This window comes from Passer montanus, unplaced genomic scaffold, assembly GCF_014805655.1.
Source record: "Passer montanus isolate IOZ18808 unplaced genomic scaffold, ASM1480565v1 scaffold11, whole genome shotgun sequence".
NCBI lineage: Eukaryota > Metazoa > Chordata > Aves > Passeriformes > Passeridae > Passer > Passer montanus.
Genome location: NW_024357613.1, coordinates 15,454,822 through 15,474,882, shown reverse-complemented (window position 1 = coordinate 15,474,882; position 20,061 = coordinate 15,454,822). Strand labels below are relative to the sequence as shown.

The 20,061-nt window shown below is 38.5% G+C and overlaps 1 protein-coding gene across 1 annotated transcript in view; it reads right to left on the bottom strand.

Moving 5' to 3' along the window:
- Positions 1-3,533: 3,533 nt before the first annotated feature.
- The window catches only part of HTR1B (5-hydroxytryptamine receptor 1B), a 39,806-nt gene continuing 23,278 nt past the window's right edge, over positions 3,534-20,061 (bottom strand). The window contains exon 2 of the mRNA XM_039728125.1: positions 3,534-5,631. The gene's annotated coding sequence lies outside the window, so the exon portion shown is untranslated. The remainder of the gene's footprint in view (positions 5,632-20,061) is intronic.

Sequence of the window (20,061 nt, the reverse complement as noted above, 5' to 3'; positions counted from 1 at the left end):
GCTTTAATTGTGTTAGCACAGTACTCCCCCAGGTCTGTTCTCCTGTCTGAGCAATACCATAAGCCCAGGGAAAGCTCCTTATTAACACAATTGCACTTCTCTCAGGCTGAGCCAGCCGGTTCACATTTAGTTGATATTTTACAAAATCTAGGCTTAAATTGACTTTGACTTGCTGTTGGAGAAGAAGTGCAGAGAAGCACAGACACTGATGGATTTTGGCAGAGGGTGGGAAAAACAAATTTCATAAACAAGCAGGCTTGGTTCCAGTCTGAGTGACAATGAGAGTCTCTCTTGCAAGGATTCTTCCAGCAGCACCTTCAACTGGACCAGGAGACACTCCCCAAAGTGCTGTTCTCTTCAGTTGTTATAGTCAGCTGAACCATGGTCCTGAGTGACTGCTCTAGCACAGGCATGATCCATCACTGAGTACATTAAACTAAATAAGAAGCATATCCTAGATATTCTCTCTGCATAAGATTGCCCTACACAGTCATTTCAACAGCTGAGGAAGCACTGTCTTTGGGATGGCCCAATTCTTCACACAGGATATTTATCTGCACACTAAAGATGCGTGCAGACTGAGAAAATTATTATTACAAATGGCTGCTACATCTCAGAAATTTACTTTCAGTTTGTCTCTTGATGCTTGAATGCTTCTCTTAGTTTCATCATGTCTTACCCAAAATACATCTTTGTCATACAGGCACTGCCAGAAGTCAGGCTGGTTTTTTTTTCATATGGCTTTAGAAAAACAGTTTTTCTTAAAATTATGTTTTTAAATCCCAAATTTTGATAGTACTGTGTACATGCCTTTAACTTCTATTGAGTCTGACAATTTTATGTAGGAAGCTGTGCTATGATCTGTCTATGATGATAAAGCCCAGGCTTCTGCTTAACAGTATTTACTGTTCTCTTCCCTAATTCCTGTGTGATCTATCCACTTCAATATGGAATTTGGTTCAGAAAGTATTTTAGTTTTAGTAGTCAAACCCAGAAGTCAAACCCAGAAATTGGAAAATGGATCTCAACAATTCCTTTCCTTGAGTTACTCAATATAGCAACAAGGTTATCTTGTCCCAAAATTGGTTGCCTGTCAATTTGCACTGTTTCACTTTCACTTGAGTCAGAAGGAATCTGGTTAATGACTACATTTTCATTTTCTGTTACTTCTGGCTTCTCAAACCTATTTAAATTCAGATATTTACTTAGCTTTGATATGGATTTATGAGGCTTTTGTTGTGGCAAAAAAATGTAGAAGAATAATTTTTCTCTCAACAATTTGGTTGATACATATTTGATGCAAGCATTTTGACAATCCACAGTGAAACACCTGCATTAGATTCAAATGACTTTTGAAATGCTGAAGTTCTTAAAAAAATGCAAATATACTGTTATGTGCTGTTTGCCATGTACTTCTACCTGGGACATGCTCAGCATGTAATTTTAAAGAAAGCACATTAGCATAATTAACTGTGTAATCTGAATGCCAAATGTATGTCACATCCTGAATCACAGGATGGGTAAGGTTGGAAAGACCACTGGAGGTCACCTGGTCCAACACCCCTGCTCAAGCAGGGTCCTCCAGAGCACCTTACTCAGAATTGTGTCCGAATGGCTTTTGAATGTCTCCAGAGAAGGAAACTCCACAATTTCTCTGAGCAACCTGTTCCAGTGCTCAGTCGCCTACACAGTTAAACTCTTCCTCATGTTTAGGTGGATCTCCTCTTGTTCCAGTTTCTGCCCATAGTCTCTCACTCTCATTGCTGGAACCACTGAGAAGAGCCTGGCTACATCCTCTTGGCACCCTCCCTTCAAACACTTTTATACATTGATAGTATCGCCTCTCAGTCTTCTCTTCAGGCTAAAAAATATGGACTGCTTCATGAATTTGCATATCATATCATATCATATCATATCATATCATAATCTCATCACTAATGTTACTTTTTTTCTTCTCCTGATTTATTTTTTCTGGAAAAGTAAGATGGTTACAGTCTCCACATAACAAGCATTTTGGCTGAGAAGTCCCACCCAGCTGGATCTTCCCTAGCCTTTTCATTTTTTCTGGCACATGGCAGCAGATGTGGTTGCTATCCAGCTGATTAAAATTACCTTTACTTATAGAGTGAACCAATCAGTATCTCTATTTGATGTAGAGAACTGCCATTAAAGAACATTAGTTATACAATTTACCTGTGCAGAATTTTAGAAGATTGTGTACATCCTGCCAGTTTGGAAAATTAAAAGAAAATATGATACTTCTGTTTCCACTGTTTTACTAACCCATATCAGTAAAGCTGTTTAACAGCTTTGTATGGTAGAAATCAGACAAGAACAGATACACAGAAGAGTTTTATTTGAAAGCTGCCTTTCAAACGTAATCCCAGAAAAAAGGGGTGAAATTTACCAGTCAAAATTACATTTAGCATAATTTTAAGACATCCTTCTTACTTCCTTGTTCCAGAAAGACGGAAGTCTCACACAGGTCCTATATTATCTGATAAATTATGTTCAGGTGTCTCAGATACTCCAGGATGTCTAAAAGGCCATTAAAGGCCTAAGAATTCAACTCCAAGTGTTCCTTGCACTCTTGGTATTATACTACAATATAATTAAATTTTAATTGAAACTTAATATAATATCATTGATTATATTTTTATTTTTGTCTCCATTTTCACATATTTTGTTATTTTTAACTTCTTGTTGGGGAAAAGATTAAAGTGTATACTGAGGCAGAAGCAACTGGTGTATAAAGCCCACAAAGCCAGAGCAGAACTTTGAGCAGACCATGCATGTCTAGTCTTCTACAGTAGTCATTCTTGAACTTTGTTTTGTTCAACAAACTTCAAGCACCAAGATACATTTAAAAAACCTATTCTAAAGTTTTTCAGGAAGCCTTAAACATTCTTAATCATATCCTTTTGGATTTCTTTCCTTGAACTCCTTGTCTTTTTTCCCAGGCAGGTAAATGAGGAGGTAAGACCTTACTTGTTCATGGTATACCCAGTCTACTGACTTGGACTCACTTTCTTTACAAAATGACATTGATACCAAGCAATGAAGTCTTAATAATAACCTCTAAGACTTCTGTCCACACATGCAAATAAGCAAGCAGTTACCTCTCCTTGGCTTTCCCAGAGTGGATCAGCATTTGGAGGAAGAGGTTATCACCAGCTGCTCAGAATTTATTTAATTCACTATCACTGCTGAGCAGCTTCCTGTGGATCTTCAGGAAGAATGAAATGAGGCATCTACTTGCAATGTAGAATTCATTATCCACTCTTTCTTCAGAGCACCGCAAATCAGCCAGGAAAGGCCAATGTCAAATCATCTGGGGTACTTAGCAGACCACCAAGAGTAAGAACAATAATCTGTCCCAAAGTAATCATTAAGGAGTTTGCTGAATGGAGAATGTGTTACTTTAAATCAATTTCAATACTCCTTTTTGCAGACACAATTGTAGGTGGTAGTACTGAGTGCATATAGTTCCAAAATAATGATTTTCAAATTAATTTCAATTATTTGTTTTTGAGGTTTTGTACAACTGCCAAGAAAAGAGCACTTTCCCACAGGATTTTTGAGTTGCATCTGAAGCGTGGATAAACTCTACTGTGTGCAAGTACTGCATATAAATTAGCAATCACATCTTAAAGCAGTGGAGAGAGAAAGGACCTTTTAAAAAGGTATATTTATTTTATCAGCAGAATATTATCTCAATTGTCAACAAGTTAATAATTTTTACTATAAAATTTATCTATGATGTATTTTTCTCATACTTTTTGTGGAGACAAGCTGAAAGAGCATTTTCTCTATACAGCCAAGATGCATGCATTTTAAAGAGGAACAAGTCTAAGAGCACAAATCTTTCATCAAAAGATTGTTTCTGTTTTATTGACTCCACCCCAACCCGATAATCGAAGAAGAAAGAAGAGTGCTGGAACTCAGAAATGAAAATGTATTTGGGATTGTCCAGGAGAACAAACTCACAATTGTGGTTTCATTGTTGGGTCATTTGGCACATGCTGTCGATATGGTCAAAGCACCTGGCTGCATGGGTGAATGTGGAGTTATCCTGAGCTTGGTTTTGGTTTGTTCAGAGCACCCTTATCCAAAGCCTGCATATCTACAGTTACCACTGTGTCTTCACAATGGTAATTGCAGATTACTGGTCACACCTCACTCCTATGGAAAGGATTGTGATAGCCCAACTATCAGAGAGGTGGGGAAGTGTGAAGGTGTGTCTGGAACACAGGCTTGACACACTGGAGAAAAAAACTGGCTCAGGAGAAAAAAACAGGCCAGCAGAGAGTGCAGAGAGCCTGAGTTACTACAGACCAAGGAGCAAATGACAATAGATGAATTTTCCTGTCAGAACATGCACGGTTTGGGCAGGCAATTCAGCTTTCCTGAACATCACCCTGCTAAGCACATAGCAAATAAAAAACATGTCCCAGGATTGTGGCATGCAGTAATTGCAAAAGAGTGAATAAAAGGGCTGCATTAATATTTCTTCTATTTTGTACGGCCTCTTCTATGTTGTACAGTTCTGTATTTTACAAGCTATTTCTATGGGAATCTTATTTTCAGGTCATATGTAAGCACTATATGAGCAAGCAGTAGGCACAGTTAAACATGTAAATCTATTTAAATTTGAATAACATTGTAGAACATCAAAGGAAATATTTCATGAGTAAAGTTTGTCATGGTTTAAAATAGGAAAAGCACTCTACATTAAGATTTCCAGTTTGATTGTTTTGCTTTCAGTCATCAGAATACACACAAGTTTTTCTACTTGTAGAGCAGTTTTAAAATTAATGTGTTATGAAAGTAAAATTATTTTGCTGCACTTTGCATACTTTTCTTCTTATCCAAGAGCCTTCTGACAGCCACCTAATACCAGCTAGATTTTCAAGTGTCCCTTATTGCAGATAATTGGAAGCATCTGCTCCATTGTTAAAATGTGCACTCCTGTGCTTACAGCTGAAAACTGTGATCTCAGCATATCCAAACATCTCTTCATCTTCCCAGCTTCAATATAATTTTCTAGTTCTGATCATGTCCTGGAGTAAGGAGTTGGTTATTCTAAGTAGTTATTCCTTGATTTATGTCAATTTGAAGAAATTGCAGAACTGCTGTAATTTTCAAGTCAATTGTTCCTCCTCACACCACCTGTGAACTAAAAAGGATGTGCTTTCCAAAAGATATTCAGTTCCTGCTGCTCAGTTGTTGGTTCCTTGGCCATTTCTGAATTTTTTTTACTGAAGCATCTTGGCTGTTACACCATCAGCAATTCCATGGCACAGAAGACGTCGAGTGTTGGAAATGATCAGTGTGGGCATGTCGTTCCCTTCAGTTTGTGAGGATCCTCTCAGGCTGACTGCCCAACATACAATCCAAGAAAAAGAGATTCTTACACATTGAAAGGGCCCAGCAGACTTATACCTGGTACTTCTTTATTCAGCTCTTGCTGGTTACAAGGACCAAGAGCCCGACTACAGGGACTGTCTCGATGAGTGTGTTCAGCTTGTGACAGGTCTAGTAAAAGTGGTAAAGAGTGGAAGAGGGTCTGCAAATCTTCAGCAGAGGTTGGTATTCATTCCTGTCACTTCTTTTGCCTATACACAATAGTTCCTGTTCAGAAAAGTTCAGATACAAAATATATGAGTTGCTGGTGCAAGACAGCATTGTGCAAAGAAAGTACTGTTAAGAGAACTTGGAGATTAGTGTAGCTCTTTTTTTCCTGCACTTGATAAGTATTATAGACATTCTAACAGATTTCAACATTCCCCCATAAATACACATCTTATGTCTTACTTGATAATGCATTTTTTACATTGAGAATCATTAAGATTCTTAATTTGTGTCTACAAGAAAATGAGGTGTCAGGTGTCCAGGTGTCCCAGAAAAAAATTGTCTCCTAGAAAACCAGCTGGTCTAGTAAGTGACTCTGCTCAGCCTGAGGTAAAGTCTCACTCCCTGAGCTCTCCCTGCTGACTCTGAAGAGAGCTCAGACATCTGTATCTAAAATCATAACACCCATAAGTATCTAGCTGGGATGGGTTGTCTTCATTTGCAAACTGAAGGACTCCCTGAATCTCCTGTTGCCATTGCACTGAAAGAGATATGCTTTTTAGGCCTTAATGGTGCTGCACATGAGTGCTTGGGGTACTCTTGTCAAAAGTAGGGGACAGTGTGGGATTTCTTATTTCTTATTTCTTATTCCCACTACTGGTCACTTATTTATGAAGCAAAGATTAAAATGCCATTTCCTTTTTCCTTCCCATAATCCTGTTATAAAACATTACCCTTTCTACCATCCTCTCTTTCTCTTTAGATCATCATCATTTTGAAGCTGCTAACACATACAGAGTTGTTTTCCTTAGTTTGCTTAATGACTTCTGTGCTGCAAATAGCAGTTTAAAGGGTGACTGTAAACACAGTGGTATTGTAGCCTGAACCCCAACCAGACCCCTTTTTGGCAAGCATCCAAGCTTGGCCTCCCATCCCTTTACACTCTTGGAGGTTCCCACTACTTCCCCCACAGATTCTGTGCTATCTTCCTTTAACTTTCCCTTTTAGCTTAAACACTTTCACCATTCCTTTCATGAGTACCACAACACTTTGAATCCAATACCCCTCAGAGCCCTTTCCCTGTAGCCAGCATGTGCTGACACAATTTTCTTTTTCTTGAAAAAAAATGTGACCCCTTTTGTGAACTTGTTCCTGCAAAGAACATTTCTGCAAAATAAGATTTGTTAAAAGCTTCAGCCTGCTGACAGATTTTAGCAAGCAGCTTTTTTCTTGGATACTTTTGCCAACAGTCATGCCTGGTGCTGGGCAAGGCTGGCTCACTGATTGCTCTACATAGCCAAAAACTGCACAATTAATGTAAATCAGGCAAGACAAAATGCATTCTGGTGAGAAAGGGTAAGTCTACACAAGTAGATGGCTGCAGATGTAGTACATGTCCAGTCTGAAAGCTTTATCTGATATATTCTGCTTCTTAGAAAGGTCTGACATCATATGAGCTTGGCTATCTGATGTCCACTAAAACAAGGAGTCTCTATCAAAAGAAAATACATCAATCTAAACAATGAAAAGAAAACTACATTCATCTATAAGTTTTATTTAATTTTCCTTTTGTATTATCTAATTGTCCATCTCCAGTTCTTCCTTTTCTTCTGGACATGAAATAAAATTTTCTATTCTGAATTTTCTCTGCTATTTGATGTTTTTTGTTGTTGTTGTTGTTGTTGTGGTTGTTTTTTGGGTTTTTTTGTTGTTTTTTTTTTGACAAAAATCTAGGCAGGTCTAGCAGCCACTTTTCTGAGAAGTAAACTAGTACTTATTTAAGGTACTTTAAACTTCAGTGCACCAGACTTTCTAATAGCCTCTGCAATTTGAATACAGAAGGAGATAAGATGTGGTTAAGCCACCAGGCTGATAGAGACATGGTATCAAATCAGGTTCAAAGGTGATCAAAAAAGTAAACATGAAGACTTAGAAGGCTCAGAATTGCAGTCCTTACCTATCACCAAGTCTGTTAATCACTCCCAATTTCTTCTTCACAGCTTGTCTAATGGTTAGCAATATCAGACCACCAGTCTTAGTTTGAAGAAAATGTCAGCTTAACCCAAGCAGAGCATTTAATAGCTAAGTGGCTTTTCTTGAGTAACAACTCACACTTGTAAATTAATCATGCTGCAACAGTCTCACTCTAGGCTAACTCCACATACCAATTTAACTCATTTTCCATGTTCTGAATGTGGAAACATTAAATCTAGGTCAATATTTTCAGCAAATTCAATAAATTATTCACCGAGTCAATTATTTTCTCAAGATATTTTGTACCACAAATTTTCTACCTGATACCACACAACCATTTTAGTATTCAAGGGAAGAAACCATTCTTATCTGCAGAAGGACTGTGCAGTCATGCATCTTAATTCAGGATTTAACATCATTAGGTATAGCATAGCAGGAGGGAAGCAAATTTCACCCCACCATACACTTGATTATCTTCAGACTGCGATGTACTTGTGTCTATATCTGCTTATTCATGAAGTCAAGAAGGTGAAAAACCTCCATTAATGCAATAAAAATTGTATATTCCTAGAAGCAAGTCATTAAGTAATTTGTCTGACATTGGCTGGAAAGTGTAATATAGCTTCAGATGACTTGCCTGACCCTGTAAATCAAAATATACTCATGATTTAACAAATCCTATTTTTTTTGCTTATTTCCCTTTTGATTTTTGCAGTTTACATGTAGTATTAGTAAAATCATACCAAAGCAAAAGAAGTTAAAAAGGGATAAGTCTCCTGTCTTCCAGACAGAGGCTTCTGAGAGAGGTGAATTGTAAGAAAAAGTTGAATGAAAGATATGGATATTTGACACTCAAAGGTGAATATGCGGTTCTGAAAATAAGGGCTGGGCAGGTGAAAGAAGGACAAAAAATGCAGGCAAGACACAAAGAGGTGTTTTTCAGGGAGCAATCCCGCCAGCATGGGGAGAAGTGGATTTAGACACACTGTCATAAAAAATTCACGGAGCTCAACTATAGTCAATCCAAAGTTAAAAGGAAACCTTCCAGTGAGATCCTGTCAAAACTGACATGCTCAACATTCTACTCCTGACAAAGCCAGCCCCAGCAGCTGTACTGGTGACGAACGGCTTGAAGCGAGGTACTGCCATGGAAGTCTCTGTCGCGTTGGCCAAATGATGCTCATGGGCTGTGGCAGGCAGTGAGGAAACTGGCAAAGGTGTCCCACTGTGTCTGTCAAATTCACCTTCCCTTCTCCCTTAACGGTTCCTTTTGCTTTTCATCACTGTCATGGCCATGCTCCAAAACAGGTCCTCTTCCTCAGCTGCACTCTGAGAAAACTCAAGAGTGTCATGCATTGCAGGACCACACAGTCAGAACCTTCACTCCCACTCACTTCCAAAAATTAAACCTTTCTCCCTCTCTGCAGCCTTGACCTGATAATTGTGCTGGTGGGAGGAATAAACTGTTAGTGCTGCTCCACTGAATTTGGATTTTAAATGTTCAGCATGCCATTCATTAAAACTGTAATTATTAATAGTTTTTGGGTTTTTTGTTTTTTTGTTTTTTTTTTTGAAGGCATTGGTGTCACACTTCTTTTTTTTTCACAGCTTTAATCTCATGACTAAGCAACTGCCAGAAAGAAGAGACACTCTTTTCATAGTGGAAAACATTTTGATGTGTTTTAGCAGAATTTTTCATCTTCAAATTTAACAATTCCAAAGAGCCCTGTTTTTAATGGGTTTTACAGTTATGTTGACTAATGTACAGAGGAGAGAGTTCAAGTAACAACTATTTCCAAATAAAATTAGATTCTGCTGAAATTAGAATCTGTGACTTAGCCCTGAGTCTTTTTCCCCAAGCCATTCAGTATCAGAGATTATCTAATTATATAATATTTTACACAATAAATGCAAGCATTGTGCTTTTTGGGCATCTTTTTTATCTCTATTAGAAGAAGCTAATTAGAATGTATTTTTCATATGCGGGATGAATATGTACTATATGTACCCAGATACATGGTGTTGAATGTTAGGGTGATTAACAGTGGTTTAATGTACAATTAGATTTTTTTTTTTATTTGAATGTCATTGGTAACAACATTAATAGTGTACAAGGTTTTCCATTAACTCACTGAGATTTTGGGATGGTGGACTATTAATTCAAAGGTATTTTCCTTCTGAGGACCTAAGACCATACAAAAATCCTAGTGTGGCCTCATTCTTGATTGTCACCCAAGTACTTTTCTAATGCAGATATTAATCTCTGAAAGAAGTCAGCAGATGCATCATGTACCAATTCTTCCTGAAGCATGGACACATCATGAGCCACATGGCAAATGCTTAATAGGATTTCAAGTACATTTGCAAAGCAGACTGTTAAAAGCAGTTTGTTGCATTTAAATGGCATAAAAGGTTGAGTTTATTCTAAGCTCTATACTATGTATGACATTTGGAATTTAACACAAAAGAAGAGGAACAAACTAGAAGATAGTTCTGGTACTTATTTTTAGATGGAAGAAATCCTTAACACATTGAAGCTTACATGACAGGGCCATTTCCTGTTGCAGGACACTCCCATCAATAATGAGAGAGAGATTGGGAAAGCCAAAGATGAGAAATTAAATGCCTGAAACACTTCTTTTGGAGAGCAGGACAGGAAGTGGTGAGAACAGACATTTATTTTTATACTGACTGTCTCGGTTCTAGGGAAATGAGAAAACGCAGTGTGAGTTGTATTGGCAAGCAGTGAGTCATTGATTCACTTCGTTGATAAAAGTATGGAAAAAGTATCCCTCAAGGAGGAAATAAACTGTTGAATTTGTAGCTTTACTGGCAGCAGGGGCAAAATTCTTTTTCTGCAGCTCTATTGTTGCACCACATGAAACACTGTAAAAATTATGAATTTAAATACATAATGGAAAAGACATAATAAAGGAATGACAGCGAATCAGCTCTATTTCCCCTATAGCCTTTTTTATTTTATATTTGTGATGCCTGAATTAGTGTTTTTACGAGTGGCAGTACACAATATCCCAGTTTCACAGTAATTCTACTGAGTGCTGAAAATATTTGCTGAATAAGATATCTTTTAGAAAAATATATAAAAGCTATAGGCAGAGCTCCCCAACGGCATAACTCACATGTAAAGATGCCTCTTATGTGTTTTTTCTCGCCACCACTTGAATCCCCTACAGCTCCTTACAACCCTAATATAGTGCTTCCTACCCAAGAAGCTCAGCTGGAGACCTGCTGAATAACAATTTTATGGGCAAAAGAAGAAACATCAGGAGCAGCTGGTGTTTGCCACCGAACCAGGGAATGGGGAGTATCAAACTGCACCCATGACCCACTGCCTCTTGGAGCCTGTGTCTATCCTTTCTTCTGTGTGGCTGAAACATGGCTCTGCTAACTGTCACCACAGCCTGGGGTCCCAATACCACTTCATTAACCTTATTTGCAACCTTGAAATCCAGAACACACCATTAGATTATCCAGTTTGAACCTTCTCAAGGGTTTGAACCAAGAGAGAAAAAAAATTGTTGTCTGCCCCACCTCAGGCTTAGTTGGATGGTGTTTTTCTACAGCATTTCAGAGCTGTCTAAGCAATTCAGGACACAGAATTTGACATGGGGGTTATTTCTTGCTCAAAAAAATGTTTACTATTGATGCTGAAGTCTTTCTTTACCACATAACAATAGTGAAAAAGTAGCTAGAAATAAAAAAACCCACATCCCAGACACAGAGAGAGAGAGGAGAAGAAAAGTGAAGGGAATTATCGATATAATCAGTGCTGCAGACATGGAGCTGTTCCAAACCTGTATCAGGGCAATTGGTCATTCAGCTTGAATTTGGATTTGTCAGGAGCACAGAGCCTAACACATCATTCACTGAGAATACACTGTTCTTGTTACACTGACTGCATTTTTAGAAAAGTCAGCATTTTTCCGTAAGAAAACTTTTACAGATGCTCTAGGGTATTGAAGAATACCAGCCTTGCCAAAAGAGAAGCCTTAGATTTCTTGTTATTCCTAAGCTCTGACTCCTCAGAGTAGCATCTTTCATCTTTCAAACAATTTTCTTGTCAAAATGTGACTTTTTGAGTAGGGTTTTTCCCCTTCTGTCCAGTTGCTTTTACATTTTTATCCTTCATATTGAAGGAAAAAGTTTTATCTTGGATCAGCACAGGTCCCTTTATGTTTTGCTTTCTATTTCAGCAGCATGTTGTATTTAATAGGAGACATTTCCAAAAAGGCTGAGGGTCAGGCTTTCAAGTTTGCACTTGACTGCTGCATGTGTCTGAACTGAACATCCACTCAGACAGTCATAAAAATTCTCTTCAGCAGACTGAGCATGGCCACGCAACACAATGCTGCCTTGCAAATTCCCAAAGAAAACCCTAGTGAGCAGAACAGCCTTTGGGAGTCAAATTCAGGATTTCTGTGCCTTTGTCTGGACAATATGATCACACCCCTGCCACAGCAACTCAGGTCAGCATTGCACTGACACCATGGCATTGTCCCCTGCAGGTGGGGAACTTATGTCCTGACTTAAGGCTAGCATGGAAGGGGCACTTTTCCTTTGAGCTTTCCTGCATTTTGAAAGAGTGTGACTTTTGTAACAAAGCTCACATTCTAATCTCTCATTCTGGTCTTGAAGGTTGCATGGCAGCTGTGGTCTTTACACATGCCTGATCAGCATTTTACACACAATCTTTCTTAGATATGACGGCAGTTTCTGTTAAGGTTAATGTGCTTCACCAGCAGCCTAACTCAAAATTCCCAGTTCATACTTGTTGGATACTTTTATTACTATTTTGATTAAGACTGAAAGTAAAATTTTCAACTGGCATACTAGACTCAAACCCATCACTTGCAAAGTAAACAGATTTTAGGTCCCAAATTATTGAATGAAGTTCTCCTCAGGGAAGTTTTCTTTGCCATTTCCTGAAAAATATGCCAATTATGTTTTGCAGTGGACGCCCTGTCCACAACAGATTTGTTATGGCATGTTCTGAATTTTTCTGCATTTCTGCTCCTATCCATGTAAAAAGATCAACTTATTTTGCACAATGTATCCACAAATAAAAGCAAAACCTATGCATTCTATAAATCATCTGACGTTCCAACAGTGTGCTGTTTTCTGACTTCGGATGACTCACTGTCATATTCATTTGTTAGCTTGTTCATCTATTAAATGTAACACGCTTCATGACAAGTGACCCATTTAATTTTCAATTCTAATTATGCCTTTTTGGACCCTCCTAGTTCAATTTTCCTAGTCTTAGTGCCAAAGGTTAATGTCTTAAAATTAGATATCTAAACAGAAGTGGGACATAGGCACTGCTAAACAAGTAAAGCAATTATAATTGTGCAGCTTTAAGCACTTATTCTACTAACTTTCTATAAATAAAACTTTCCTCAAAGGTTTCAGCGCAGATCAATTCTGAGCTAATATTAACTATAAAAGTTATTGTCAAATTCAACTAATTCTGGAGTTATGAGCAACAAGGCAATTACCATAGAATTCTACAAAATGCAAATTTTTTAGATATTTTGTTCAAGTTAGAATACATGATCCAGGTATTATATACAAACAGACACAGAATAAAACCACAAAGAACATTTTTAGATCATATATTCTTGCTGATTAGCACATCTTGACTAGCACATATTGATGGAATGTGATCACTGATGCTATTACAAAACACTTTCATAGTGTTCAAGACTGTTGATGTTTGGCAAGCTCTGTAATTGCTTTAATGTTTTATAGTGATAGTATTGCATTGATTTCTTTTTCATATTTTTCTCTTCATTATCAAACTTGGGGATCTATTACAGCTTCTTTACTATTTGTGTCCAACAGCTTTCAAGATCGGTGTGCCTTTCCTCTCATTCTACACATTTGGTTTTCAGCTCTTCCACCTCTCTCCCAAGGCCAGTGTAAACAAACAATTTCTGAGGCCATGGAGGCTGTGTAAAATGTCTGAATGACAAAGTAATGAACACTCTTTGTGACTGGAGTCAGCACAAGTGTTTATTGCTAAGCAACAAAGACTGATGTCAACGAGTTTTGCCAAATGCAGATGGTGAGTAGGTTTGTTGGAAAAATTAAATCACTCTAACATAACTCTTTACAGCAGATACTAATATCATAGAAATAAAATGCACTCAACTGGTCGGAGTGAAGCACTCCACAGAGAGGAATGAGGTTAATTTAATAATACTTTCTGAGGGCTCAGCCTGTGTATTATGGAGTTGCTCATATGTGAAAATATTCCTAACCCATCTCAGCAAGATTAAGGAAGGAAAAGCATCTGCAAAGCTGTCCTAAAGTGCCTGCCATCTCCAAAGTTGTGCTTCAGAATGTTGTTGTGAACAAAGGAAGGGCACAATACACTGCACCTGGCTGCTGGGGAGGTGGTGTTTGGAATATGCAAATACAACATCACTGGACACTTCAGACTCTCACAGCATAAACAACTTTTAGTGCTGTTCAGCAAATGCCTTACTTAGTATTGTCTCTCTGAACAACTTGCCAGGTGTGACTGGTGGGCTGAGATTGATGATTATGTCACTGTAAAGCTGAATCTCTTCCCTGAGGGGAATGTCCACCAAATTTCTTTTATCCTTGTTTGAGACCAGATCTGTCACAGTGGAGAACACACTCATTTATCTGCTTTGAGCACCTTCAAAAAAGCACAGTAATCTTTATGCACATCCTTTAGGCAGAGCTTAATGTCAAAATCACATGCAATTTTCCTTCTTCCCATAGACAGTGCACAAAAGTGGAACATGAAACTGAATAGGTGGTAGTTCGCTCTTAAAGAATATGCAGGGAATTCTGTTCTGGCTCAGCCAAACTGCTCAAATAATTTACTCACCCCTGGTGCAAACCGCACCAGAAAGCAGCTACTCCCTTCCCTGGAAGTCCACATATCTTGCTCACCCTTTCAAAACAACCTGCTTGTGATGTCTTAATTTTTAGCTTTCATATTTTTTAGATGCTCTACTGCCTTAGTATGCCACTCTGAACTTCATATAGAGTGTTAGCAAGTTCTCGTCACAGTTTAGTTCAACAAAGCAATCCTTTTCCAGCCTGAGAACCAAGGACACAGTTGCAGCTTTAGGCTCAAGAAGTGTAAACAACAGCAGTGAATTGAGGAGAGCAATCTGGGAGGATGGGACTTCATAACCTGAAGCTGTAATTGGACAATTGACCCCAATATGTAAATGGATCAAAACTCATAAAAGAGTGAAAACTCATGACCAGTCATCCCCATTGCATCCATCTTGGGTCCATCTTGGGCAGAGCCCTGGCTGGGTCTTGTGCTGCCCAAGGTGTATCCTTTGAAGGCCTTTCAATAAATACCTACTTTATTCCTTTAGCTCTGTCTAGCCTCTCTTCTAGGTCAGCCTCTCCAGGCATCACTTGAACTCACCTTGGAAGTTCAGTTCTGCTGCCCTAATCACAGATGCCAGTCATGTTCTGTATAAAGAGACTCAATGTTCAGCCTAGAATTTCTGCTAATTCCCTAAACTGGATGGTATGGAAAAAAAGGCATATTCCCATGTTCTCAGCCTCCACAACGAGTGAGTCACCCTTGCTGGCCTGCACCAATCCTTACATCGGTGCAGAGCCTGGAATAGTAGCCTGTAGTAGGATAAGTACACACAGCAGTGTGGTGATGGCAATAAAGTAAACACACACACGCACACACATGTAACCAACCCTACATCTTGTTGTAGAAAGTGGCTTAATTTGCTTCAAAGTAAAGATGTTGCACCTCCGGCAACTCATTAAACAAGTCTCTTGCGTCTGAATGAAAAATGTAACGTGCATGAAAATTACTATCTTAACTTGAGTGAAAGAAAGATCAGCCAGAGCTCATGTGGGACTCAGCTGGGAAAAATTATTTTACTTGCAGCTATTTTAATTTCTTTTAGCTGTGTTAGACAACCAGTCAAATTGTACTGTACAGTTACAACATAAAGACATGAGTGGCTGCTTAGAACTAGGTAAATTCAGCTAAAAAAAGACATTAACCTATTTTGAACAGTGATTGCACTGGCAAAGATTTTAGGAAATGCTGTAATTTTGTGACTTGCTTTACTTTTTTATATATTGTAAGTGTCTTGGGCTTTTTCAAGAGTTTGGATCTACTTATTCAAGGTCAGTTGCTCTGCTTGCAAATGTTTATAAACTGGAGAGAATAAGTGATATTTCAGGACTTAGGTTATTAAAAAATGGTTCACTTTTGCAGTTCACTGCTGAACATTTGACCACATGGCTTCTGGCTTCTGGTGTCTCATCAGGCAAGCAAAAATGGTGAAGTAGTGAAAATGGTAGTGACAAATGCATACCAACTCAAACAACCTCTGAATTGACTTACTGGTTTCTAGAGGCTTTAAAGATATGTTCAGGAATACTGAGTCATTCAAATATTCAGGATATTGTGAGAAACATCAGTTAAGCAATGGAAATTTAATTTAATTTTACCTCTTTAATAAAAAAATTTCTTTATGAATTTGTTTGGACTGGGAGAAAAAAACCCACATTTTTTCAAACAGTCCTAGCCACTGTGCTTTTTCTCTTGATCACCAGGCATGTACACAAAGCCACAAAATTCTGTTTTCTCCACCTCTAATGCACTGCTGAAATATCTAGCACTCATATAATTTAGCTTTAAAAGCTATTAATGCACTTGGTAAAGACAAAAAGTGAAATATGAAATCTTGTCAAGAGTAATGGAAGCTGTAGTTAGTCTCTTTTAATAAATGTTTTTCAGAAACTCCATTTTGTCTATGATAAATGCACTTTTTCAAGTATAGCATTATAGATTTAGTATTGAGAAAAATCTGTTTACAGCTTCTGAATTCTGAACTTTTTATTTAACTGCAGAACATCCAGAGTACACACAAAGATGTCATAAACTTTCCAAGCCCATCAAGGTTGATTTCCCTTGAACTGATCAGACCATCTGCAGATGTGAGAGGACCCTGCCTTTTCCATGTCCATTCTGCTGAGCCTGGCAACAAGGGCTTGAATTAGTATCAAAACATGACAGTGGGTATTAAACATTTAGCATTGTGGGCTTGGATGTTGAGTTCCCACATGCCACCTGAGTCCCTAGACTGTAGAGTGTCCTTTGACCCAACAAATAGGTGCTGGGTGTTCATGAGTAAAGGAGTGACTCCACCAAAGCTCTGGAGACCCCCATGGCCCAGTCACCCCCAACCCTGGGTGTCTGCATTTGGCAGGGGTCGGGGGCATGTGCTCAAAACCCTGAAAGAGGCCTGAGCCTCAACGTCTTAAACCCCGGGAAATTTCTGCAGCCATGGGGCTCCTTGAAATGATTTCTCACCCAGCATGCCCAAAGCAGTCTCTGGTTTCAGTTCCCTGCCACTGTCAGAGGGCTGCAAGCCAAAGGCACTCTCAGTGTGGGGCAAACTCTTTGAAGCTAAGGACTTAGGAAGTCTGTTGTCACACAGGGTGCCCCATAGAGTCCTACTCGCTATAGTCGTTCTCTAAAATAGGTTTATTCAAGTAAGTACAGAATGTTTTAAACTACCTTTTTTCCCAGGCACATTCTGCTGTAATTTGAAGCCTGTATCTCATGCATATTGGTTGTAAGATTGTTACCAAAGGACCTTAAGAGCTTTATGGAACATAGAAATTTGCTGTCATTGTGCTCTGAATGATGAAAAAAAATGGATCTCATTCCAGCTTTTTGAAAGGAAAACCCTGCAGTCCTTGGAAACAACTTGAAATTTAAATTACTATGCTATTATTATTATTATTGTTACTACTATTATTACTACTACTATGTTAAATAGACTTCAGAAATCAAGAGGTAAGTCAAGATGAATAACCAGTCTCAATTTACTAACCCTCCAAACCTAACACAGAACCAAGGCCTTTTTAATTGCAACTACGCATAGGATTAGCTGCAGCCTGAGCTACTCTATAGATCAGGCAACTCTTGTCTAATCAGGTCCCTTTTTATTTGTGTGGTAGTATTGCCCCACAGCTAATGATGTCTCAGCAGACACTACAGCTCTCTTTCAACCAAAAGCAAACATTGTGAAGGCCATTTGAAAATCAAATCTTCCCCTCATTGTAAGGGAGAGTCTGGAAAATACCACTAAGTACAGAAAGAGTAAATACAACTAAAGAGTATTGCAAGGAATATATTTCTTAGGTGTTAATTGAGAACAATGTTGTTATATCATAGTACCCTTATAACAATCTAATACTTTAAAAGACATTAAAATGTTATGAGCTATTAAAGGTCTGACACTGATTTAGTGTATCTTTTGGCTGCCAGCCAGTATTGTTTAAAAGCTGCAAAATTATCCTGTTCTGGTAGGAACACAGAAAATTTCGAAAGCTTTATTTTATTCCCTTTTTTTTTGATGGGTCTACAACATTAATGTGGGTCTGCAATACAAACTGTAGTGTTGGAAAACATTAATACATCTTTCTTGCAGAAAACAGAGAAGATAATTTGAGATTAAAGCTGTTAGCTGCTCCTGACTGTGGCCCCAGAATCCTTCTGGTAAATCTGACTTTAAAATTCAAACTTTCAGCTATATCAGGATGTATCAAATGAAGTGCATTTATTTGGCTCCTTGGATGTGCTGTATATTGAAATGTCTGGTAACTCACTAACAAATTCATATCTTGTCTTTTTAGAGAGATGCAGGAAAATAACAGGCCTCAAAGGAACTACCTTTCAGAACAAACATGTTCTCTCATTGTTTACTTAGAGAAGAAAACAAGGAAAATTAAGTAAAAGCAGATGGCATTTTATGTCAGAAAACCATCTCACAGAATCATGTCATCTAAAAACTCAATAACTCAGTTACGTCTGCTACAGAATTTGTGTTTGCTATTAGGTCCATGAGATCCTGTACCTATTGCTGTGAAAGGTTTGAGGGAAATGAAGTCAGGATGTCACAAAAAAATGGAAGATATTTAATAATCTGTCATGACAAATATTTCCCACCATTTCTTATTGAAACCTTGCTTGACAGAGATCTAGAGATCCTCTTTGACACTCAAGTCAACTTCTGAAGGAAATAAAATACCATAAACAGAGAAGGATGGCAGTATTGATCTTTATGGTGATGAAAATTAGGATACTGAAATGCCAGATATACTGAAATGCCAAAATTTTGATTGACTTTAAAAAACTTATTCTGGGGCTTAAAAACTTTTTAATTCAATCACATAAAAAGGTCAACAGAATTTAGCTGCTCTTTGAAAAAAAAGGACAAAAAATGTCAATGGGTCTTTTATATCTCCTCAAGATTCAGCCTTTAAAAAATTTGCACCTTGTTTAATAATTAGACAGCTATATCATACTTTTATATGTTGTTTGCATGCTGAGAGTCACAAATGGGTTTAAAGTTAATCTGTGTGGCATGTCCATTGTAGTGGTGTGGGTTTTTTTGGTGTTATTACTATGTTTACTGTTTGATTTGTAATTTTATAATTCCCTTATGTTGTACTTTTCCTGTCTTTAGAGTGGCACAGGTTTTCCATTTTTATTTTATGTTTTTAAAACTAGACTTACTCCCTCATTGTTATTTAGTTTAGTTAAGTGTTGGTTTTTTGTTTGTTACCTAGCTACTCCCTGCCAAGCTTTAAACCCCCTCCCCTTTCCAGTTGCTAACCCCTTCTGTCCCTGCCCTTTGCCCAGAACCTTCCTTATTCCTTCTTTCATTAAATGTCAATTTCTCCCCGAACCTGCCTTCCCACTAGAAACTTCCCGGTCAGTTTTGTATTCTCCCAAACCCCATTAGTTCACTGGAGTTGTTTTTCTCCCTTGAAATTCTTTATTGGTTTTTACATTGTATTCCCCGCCTTGTGTTCCACCACCAGTTCTCCTGGTTAGTTAAAGATTGTATCCTCCCCTGAGACCTGCCCCCATTTAGAAGTCATTGTTTGCCCTCAGTTTGGGGTCCTGGGACGCTGAGGAGGGGGAGTTTTGCCACCGAATAAAGTTACCCCAGCTCCACCCCAGGACCCGTGGTGCTGCTCTTTTGTTTTCACGCTGTGCTTGCACTGGTAGCTGGGATTCAGCAGAGCTCATCTAGCTGTCATGCGACAGTCCATGATTTTTCTGTGTGTCTTCTCTACTCTTCAGCATGCAGAACTTGGTCCCTCTGAAGGTGGGACACAGGTCTGCACTTGCTGCAAGAATAGAGAGAGAGGAGCCAGATTTCCCACCGCTGCAGGAAAGACGTGCCATGAAATCACCACCAGACTTTCCCTGGTCCAGCAAACAGCTGGATTTGAAAGCTCCAGGGCAGATGAAAGGGGCAGATGGGCTGTGGCTGTTTAACTCATCTGGCACTGCCTGCTTTGCCCATAGTTGGAGTGGTCCCAGCTAGCAAATAGGGACTCCAGGTACCTTGCTACACAGTTCTGCTAGTTCTTGCAGAAATAGACTTGGTAATTCACGAAGAAGACAAATAATCTATTGTTGTACTACTTACAGTTGTTGCAGTCATT